This window comes from Nomascus leucogenys, chromosome 5, assembly GCF_006542625.1.
Source record: "Nomascus leucogenys isolate Asia chromosome 5, Asia_NLE_v1, whole genome shotgun sequence".
In the NCBI taxonomy this organism is placed as follows: Eukaryota; Metazoa; Chordata; class Mammalia; order Primates; family Hylobatidae; genus Nomascus; species Nomascus leucogenys.
This window is the reverse complement of record NC_044385.1, coordinates 58,650,284-58,659,489: the sequence shown is the minus strand read 5'-3', so window position 1 is coordinate 58,659,489 and position 9,206 is coordinate 58,650,284. Positions and strand designations below refer to the sequence as shown.

Here is a 9,206-nt window from a genome sequence, read left to right as displayed (position 1 = left end):
GTGGAGGTTGCAGTGAGCAGAGATAGAGCCACTGTACTCCAGCCTGGGCAGCATAGCAAGAATCCATCTCAAAAAAATAAAATAAAAGAAAAGAAAAAAGAAAAAAAGAAAAGAAAAAAATACAAAGAACCTAAAATAGCCAAACAATCTTGAAAAAGAACAGAATTGGAGATTGACACTGCTAGATATCAAGACCTACTGTGAAGCTACAGCAATAATTAAGACTATGGTATTTGTGCAAGGATAAACAAATAGAATAATGAGCAAATTAGAGTATCCAGAACAGACACACACAGAGTCACTTGATTTACAATAAAGTAAGACACTGGCTCAATTGGACATCCAATGACCTTGACCTCCACCTCACAGCATACACAAAACATAATCTGAGATAGACCATTGACTCAGAAGTGTAAGATAAGACAATAAACTTCTAGAAAAAATATGGAATACTTTAAAGACCATGTGTAGGCACACATTTTTTAAACAGGACACAAAAGCAGTAGCCATAATAGAAAAGATTGATAAATCGGTCTTTATTAAAATTAAGAACTTTTGTTCAATAAAAGACAACATTGAAAGTAAAAAAGCAAGCCACGGACTGGGAGAAGACATTTGCCATCCCCATGTCTGGCAAAAGGGGGACTCATTCTGAATATTCAAAGAACTCCGACAAAACACCACCACCCAGTGCAACTTGGATTTATCTATTATTTTTTACTAAACGAGAAAAAGACTCAAATGGACAATGAACAAATGAAAATACCCAAGTAGCCAGTAAGTATTTAAAAAGATGTTCAGCAGGATTCACTACCTGTACAGTACAAGTTAAAACCACAATGAGGCCGGGCCCAGTCGGAGTTCAAGACCAGCCTGACCAATATGGCGAAACCCCGTCTCTACTAAAAATACAAAAATTAGCTGGGTGTGGTACTGGGTGCCTGTAATCCCAGCTACTCAGGACGCTGAGGCAGGAGAATCACTTGAACCTGGGAGGTGGAGGTTGCAATGAGCAGAGATCACACCACTGCACTCCAGCTTGAGTGACAGAGCGAGACTCCATCTCAAAAAAAAGAAAAAAAGAAAAGAAAAAAAAACCACAGTGAGCTATTACTACACCCCCACCAGGATGGCTAAAATTAAGACTAACAATATCAAGTGATGGAGAGGACATGAAACAACCGAAAGTTGCATATATTGCCCGTGGGATGTAAATGGTTCCTTTGGAAAACTGGCATTCTACAAAAACGGAATGTACATACATCCTAAGATTTTCACTCATAGGTATATATTCAACAGAAATGAGATCTTAACAGAAAAACATGTAGAAGAATGCTCACAGCACCTTTATTCATAATACCCCCAAACTAGAAAATCTAAGTGTCTATCAACTAAAGAACAGAAAAATAAATACATATGGAAATATTAAAGAACGGAATACTACACTGCAACAAGAAAGAGCAAACTACTGAAGAACGCGCTGCATGGATGACTCGCAGACATTATGATAAACAAAAGGAATTGGACCTGACAGGGCACATGCTGACTGACCCATTTTATATGAAGATCAAGGACAGACAACGCTAATCGTGAAGGTAGAAAAAGAACAGGTGCTCGACTTTGCTGGTGGTGGGGGCATTGACTGGAAAGAGGCAAGAAGGAACCATTTGGGGTGCTGATAACTTTCTATAATGTCACCTGGGTGGTTGGTAAATGAGTTTATTCACGTGTGAAAACTCACCAACCTGCACAGTTATAGATCAACTTTTAAAAATTAAAGAAGGTGGAAGAGAAGCTGAAGCAACACATTCCCCTGAGAGTTGCTAAACAAAGTTCCTGCCCTAGTGTCAGATTGGTATTGAGGTAAACACACGAAACTTTCTTAGTAAGGAGAAAGTCACACTCCGTAGACAGCATTCCTAATCAATTGCCTCCATGGGTGAGGACACACTGCTAATTAAGCTTTTGATTGAAATTTTCAGAAAATCCAACTCAAACTGGTTTAAAGAAATGTATGACTACGCTAAAGGGAAGTCTAGAGATTCGTGGTTGGTTGACCCAACTGCTCAGTCCCAGCTCTGACAGCTCTGCTGTCTGTCTCACTCCTCTACTGTACACAGTGTGGGATTCAGTGTCAGCTGGATCCCTTTGTTGGGGGACCAGGGAGACCATTGCAGTCCAGGCTACATCCTTCTTCATTTTCGCCTGGAGAATTACTACTAGATCTCCTCGGAGAGTGAGGAAGGATGTCCCCAGAACCTCTAGCAAACCACTTCTTATGTGTCATTGGCCCAAATTTAGTCACAGTTCTGTCTAAACCTATCACTGGCAGTGAGAACACAAAGATTGGTTTAGTCTAATGAGGGCGACCCTAGGGCTGATAATAGGGTGCATACTGGAACAAAATCAGGGTTCTGTTTAGAACGAGGAAGCAGGGGCTGGGAAATTGATGCTGGGTTGGCAACCAACGATATCCAATACAATTTCCTCAAGAAGATTGTAAGTACCTGGGTGGCAGGGACTGTGTTTTAGACCTCTCCCTTATCTTCACAACCTATTACTGTCTGGGAGCTATGAGAGTAGGGGGTCCTGCTAGGGACTGGGGAATGTGTAGGACCCCAGAGTCACATACATTAGAGGAATAGTGGCTGATGCCACTAAGTGGTTAACCACCCAAAAATGTGGCTAAGCTTCTCAAGGACCCTCAATGTTTAGAAAACTTTGGAAGAGATGAACTCCTACTTGGTAGAAACTTTTGTGGCCACTACCTGTCTATATTAAGCCTGTATAGACGATGAGCTAGAACAAAAGTCACGGCCAATCAAGGAGCACACGGCCACCTGCAAGGGACAGTCAAAGGAGAAGGCAGCAGTCTTTTTTTCCCTCTCTTCTCCCTCCCCTCACAGCAAAGAACATGGAACAGGGTAGAAGGAGAGAACATAAGTCTAGTGGGGGTATTGGAGTAGAGATAGGAATTGAACATGAAGTTGAAGCTTAGAAATGAACAAATCGATTGATTACATAGGTGTATACATTTTTATAACAGCTCTATTGAGATATAATCACATACTGTGCCATAAACTCACTCTTTTCAAAAAGTATGCAATTCAGTAATTTGTAATCGATTCCAAGAGTTGTGCAACCACCATCACAATCTAATTCCAGAACCCTTTTGTCACTGCAGAAAGAAACCCCATACTCATTAGCTGCCACTCCTCCCCCGCCCCTCAGGCCCTGGCAATCACTCATCTACTTTCTGTCTCTATAGATTTGCCTATTCTAGACCATTTGTAAATGGAATCAAAATATGAGGCCTTTGTTTGTTTGCTTGGGTTTTTAATTTTTTTATTTTTGTGGGTACATAGTAGGTGTATATATGTATGGGGTACATAAGGTATTTTGATACAGAAGTAAATGCATAATATTACATTGGAGTAAATGGGGTATCCATCACTTCAAGCATCTATCTGTTCTTTGTTTTACAAACAATCCCATTATACTTTTTTAGTTATTTTTAAATATACAATAAATTACTGCTGACTGTAGTCACCCTGTTATGCTATCAAATACTAGGTTTTATTCATTCTATCTTATTATATTTTTGTACTGATTAACAATCACCACTCTCCGCTCCACTACCCTTCCCAGCCTCTGCTATCCATCATTCTACTGTCTATGTCCATGAGTTCAATTGTTTTAATTTTTAGCTCCCGCAATAAATGAGAACATGTGAAGTTTGTCTTTCTGTGCCTGGCTTATTTCACTTAACATAATGACCTCCAGTTCCATCCATGTTTTTGCAAATGACAAAATCTCATTCTTTTTTATGGCGGAATAGCACTCCATTGTGTATATATACCACATTTTCTTTATCCATTTGTCTGTTGATGGACACTTAGGTTGCTTCCAAATCTTGGCTACTGTGTATAGTGCTGGGGTAAACATGGGAGTGCAGGTACTTCTTCAATATACTAATCTTTTGGGTATATACCCAGCAATGGGATTGCTGGATAAGGTGGCTCTACTTTTAGTTTTTTGAGAAACCTCCATATTGTTCTCCATAGTGGCTGTATTAATTTACATTCCCGCAAACAGTGTACGAAGATTCCCTTTACTCCACATACTTGCAAGCATTTGTTACTGCCTGTCTTTTGGATAAAAGCCATTTTAACTGGGGTGAGATGATATCTCATTGCAGTTTTCACCTGCATTTCTCTGATGATCAACGACGTTGTATAACTTTTTGTATACCTATTTGCCATTTGTATGTCTCTTTTGAGAAATGCTTACTCAGATCTTTTGCCCATTTAAAAAATCAGATTATGACTTTTTTCATATAGAGTTGTTTGAACTCCTTACATAGTCTGGTTATGAATCTCTTATCAGATGGATAGTTTGCAAATATTTTCTCCCATTATGTGGGTTTTCTCTTCACTTTGTTGAGGACTTTTGTGACTGGCCTCTTTCACCTAGCATGGTGTTTTCAAGATTTATGCAAGTTGTAGCATGAATCAGTACTTCAGTCCTCTTTAGGCTGAAGAATATTCCATTGTGTAGATATACCGCATTTTAAAAACCCATTCATCAGTTGATGAGCAATTGGGTTGTTTCCACTTTTTGACCATTTGGAACAATGCTGCTATGAATATTTATGTACAGGTTATTGTATAGATATATGTTTTCAACCCTCTAGGAGTAGAATGGCTGGGTTACATGGTAACTACATGTTTAGCTATTTGAGGAACTGACAAATGGCTGCACCATTTGAAAATACCACTAGCAATGTACAGGGACTGTAGTTTCTCCATATTCTCATCAACACTTGTTATTGTCTCTTTTTTATATTAATTACTCCAGTGTGTGAGAAGTGGTCCTTTGTTATGATTTTGATTTGGATTTCCTTAATGACTTAATGATGTTGAGTATCTTTTCATGTATTTATTGTTCATTTGTATTTTTTTAGAAATGTCTACTCAAATTTTATTGTTGAGTTGTAAAAGAGTCTATATATTTTGGCACAAGTCTCTTATCAGATATAATTTGCAAATATTTTTACCATTCTATGAATTATCTTTTCATTTTTTTGATGGTATTCTTTAAAGCACAAACATTTTTGCTTTTGATGAAACCCAATTCATCTATTTTTCTCTTTTGAAGTTTGTGCTTTTTTGTCATATCTAAGAAATCATTGCCTAATTCAATGTAGATATTATTTTATTTTGAATTAAGCAATGGTTGCTTAGATATGGCAAAAAAAAGCAAAAAAGTTTTCTTGTAAGAGTTTTCTTCTAAGACTTCTAGTTCTTATATGTAGGTCTGTGACCCATTTTGAGTTGATTTTTGTATATGGTGTGAGGTAAAGATCAAACTTTATTTTTTCATGTGTGTGGATATCCAATTGTCCCACTACCATTTGTTGAAAAGACTATTCTTTCCACATTGACTGGTGTTGGCAACCTTGTCAAAAGTCAGCTGAATGAATGTAAGGCTTCATTTCCAGACTCTGAATTCAATTCCATTAATCTATGTCTATTCTCATGTCAACCCTATAGTACCTTGATTTCTGGAGCTTTGACATACATTTTAAAATTGGGAGGTAAATGTCCTCCATCTTTATTCTTCTTTTTCAAGATTATTTGGCTATTCTTAGTTCTATAAATTTCCATATGAATTTTAGAACAGCTTGTCAAGTTCTGCAAAAGAAAGGCAGCTGGGATTTTAACAAAGGTCATGTTAAATCTGTAGATCGATTTGGGGAATATTACTATCTTAACAATATTAAACCTTCCAATCCATGAACATGAATGTATTTCCTTTTATTTATGTCTTTATATTCTTTCAACAAGGTTTTATAGTTTTGAATGTATACCTCAATTAAAAAAATGAATGTCTTTCTTTAAAAAAATGAACAGGAGTAGTTATTTTTAGAATGAGAATGTTCTAATAACTGAAAATACTAAGGTTTACATGATTGGACTGATAAGTCATTAAGCAAGATTCCTCTCTGAGAGAATGGAGTGGTGGTGTTTAACAGAGTGCAGCTAATTGTTGTTAATGGGAAAATAAAGCCCTTCAATGTTGATGCTCTGAAGAGTTAAGATGACTCACTAAAAGTAACTATGGTGATAGAGAATAGAATAGGCTGTAACTTGCATTACACTGACATTTACTTTGTCAGAGCAATCTTACAAATGAAAAGGCATTTGTTTTTCTTTAAAAAAAAATACTGTGCTTTTGTCAAATGTTTATTGAATTTGCATCTGTCATAATCAATGAGCACTCATCTTAGGATCCTGGTGCTCAGCACTGCTCCCTGTCTGGTTCACATCTGCAGGCACCTGAGAATGAATAGAGCTCCTCTGCTCTCTCGTTAGCCCCATCCCAAAGGCTGAGCCTCTACTGTTTGGGAACTATCAAGAGAAGACACAGCTATCAAGCCAGGAGATAAGGCTCTGTTTGTGCAGAGCTTCTTGTGAAACTGTAGCAACCACTAAAAAGTTTTCCCAACTACCAAGACAGGTGGGCCCATCCCTTGCAGGAGTAAAACACATTCTACTTCTTCTAGAGAGAAGAGATTTTGTACCTGAACTTAAGGGAAAACAGACCAAAAAGGATGCATTGGGCTACCTGAGCCAAGTTTATTTTCTTACTAACAGGATGATTCATCTTCAAAGGTATTAGGTCTCAGCAGACCCTAGTCTAAGAAAACCCTGAGTGAAACAAGCCAACAATCTGCTTATCATAATCTCTTCATATGAGCTGTTATCATGCAAATAATCTAGATGTTCCTGAGATGATTACAAATAATCACCCTTCAAGCACATGTTGTAAAAAATGGTATTAACATTCGATGAGTGACTGTGCCCCATGCATTGATCTGGTGCTTTTATATGTAATTCTCAGTTTAATGAAATTTGATAAATATGATTTAAAAATCACTACCTCCCAAATCAATTCAACAAACTTGTGTTCACTAAACAGACAAGTAAAACATCATCCGTGTGTATATATATACACGGATGATGCATATATATCCATGTGTGGATATATATATTCCACTATTGTTTTCTTAATATTGTTTTGATCATTCTCTTTCCAAAAATTTGATCTTTCGCTTTCCAAAATTACTATAAGACCAGCAAAAAAAAAAAAAAAAAACAAAGCGTCAGAGTTCTGTCTTTCTGATTTTCCCACTGAAGTGTGAGAGAAAAGAAAGGTCCTATCTATCACCTAAAATCTATTAGTAAGTACTTTAGCTAAGTCTGGAAACTAAGATGTCACATATCAATTATACAGGAATGAGCTGACATTTGCTTCCTGCCAGGAGCAATACACAGATTCAGAGAAATGCTACTCTGAACATAGTTAGAGAAAATAAAATATTTACCTTTGCAGGGATCTGGGACTTATGAAGCTAGTATTAAAAGCTGTATGTTAAAAATGAGGACTTAGATTTCAGGGAGTCTGTGGAAGTTCTAGGCTTCTTCAGTGTGGAGTCTCATTAGCCAGCCTGTGTGAATGTGCTGAAACAAAGAGAGGATGCTTTCCCTTACTTCTAGCAGAGTTAGAAGTAATGAAGCAGGTGGTGATAAATCATTAATTCTCTCCTAATACCTCCAGAATAAGACTGAAATGTTAATACTGAAAGGGCTTGTAGATGCCGTGTGTCTCCAGTTCTTATTTTACAAACAAGGAAACTGAGGAAAGGCAGACTGTGACTTTGGTGAGAGCTTCGAGACCCTTTGTCATCCCTCCTGTATGCCATTTGGAGATGCTGTCTGCCTAGAGAAGTTTTGCTGGTGGGGCTGTGATTTCGATTCTCTGCAGCTGAGTCAAAGCAAATGTAAAAACGACAGAGGATTACTGGGAGTAAGAGTGTTTCCCACTCTCAGAGAGCAGCTGATCCTTTCCACCATGGCCTCTAAGGAATTTCAGGTAATCCAGATGAACTGGCATTCATCCCAAGTGCAATTTCCATCACTCAGGATAATCTGCTAACATAAGGTGCCCTGTGCTTCAGAATTAGCTTCAGGCTTTGCCAGCTAGAAACAGCCAGCCATAGACTGGCTTGCTTTTAAAAATATCACTTGGCTACGATACAGACCTCTAATATAACAGTTGTCTACAGTCTTAATATAAAATGAAATTAAGTTGAAAGAACTTTCCTACTATGTGAGATCTGTGATCCATATTTATATATCAGATGTTTATAGTATATATATATATATAATTTATTCTTAAAGTATAAACAATATATTAAACTATAAATATATACATTTACATATGTAGACATTCTAACATAGGCATTTATTTAATAAGCTTTGCATTTTTGTATAGTAATTAGTAATTACTATACAAAATATACTTCTCATTAATATGAACAGACTTCAGTCTGTTCATATTAATGAGAAGAGCATATGCAATCCTACTGAATGACATCTTTCTAGGAATAAAATTAACTCTTAAATTATCACTAAAACAGCTGAGTTAAAGCTTCCCTCGTCTAAGAAAAAGACAAGTGTCAGCCAGGCGCAGGGTCTCACGCCTGTAATCCCAGCACTTTGGGAGGCCAAGGCAGGCAGATCACGAGGTCAGGAGTTTGAGACCATCCTGGGCAACATGGTGAAACCGTGTCTCTACTAAAAATACAAAAATTAGCCGGGCATGGTGTTGCGCACCTGTAATCCCAGCTACTTGGGAGGCTGAGGCAGGAGAATTGCTTGAACTTGGGAGGCCGAGGTTTCAGTGAGCTGAGATCATGCCACTGCACTCCAGCCTGGGTGACAGAGCGAGGCGCTGCAAAACAACAACAACAACAACAACAAACGAGTGTCCTTTCTGAGACAAAATATTACGAACTTTTCCTCCTTACTGAGAGTTTACAGTAGACATGAGAAAACCCAAATTGCAGTTTTGCAGCTCTTGTAGCAAAAGCAAGTTTTCAAGCAGCAGATCTTATTCATTATTGAAGCAAAGATTTCCAACAGCATATGCAAGATGCATTTTCTGGAAATTGGGACATAACACCCAGCACTTGAATTACAGACCACAGGAAAAGTGTTTTTTTCTGTTTCTCCGCCATACGATTCAATCATATTGAACAAAAGACTCATCCTGTTGTTACTGTTCTACATACAGTGAATATTTTTACTGGTAGTGCAAAGTAATACAGGCTCCAATAAGAGGAATTAGTCCCACCAAAGCCT

General features: G+C 37.7%; 1 long non-coding RNA gene across 1 annotated transcript; it reads left to right on the top strand.

Moving 5' to 3' along the window:
- The first annotated feature begins 784 nt into the window (after positions 1-784).
- On the top strand, positions 785-8,606 carry LOC115835169. Its single transcript, XR_004030129.1, has 3 exons — positions 785-795; positions 1,852-1,855; positions 8,520-8,606. It is a non-coding gene; the product is annotated as an uncharacterized LOC115835169 (long non-coding RNA).
- Positions 8,607-9,206: the final 600 nt, after the last annotated feature.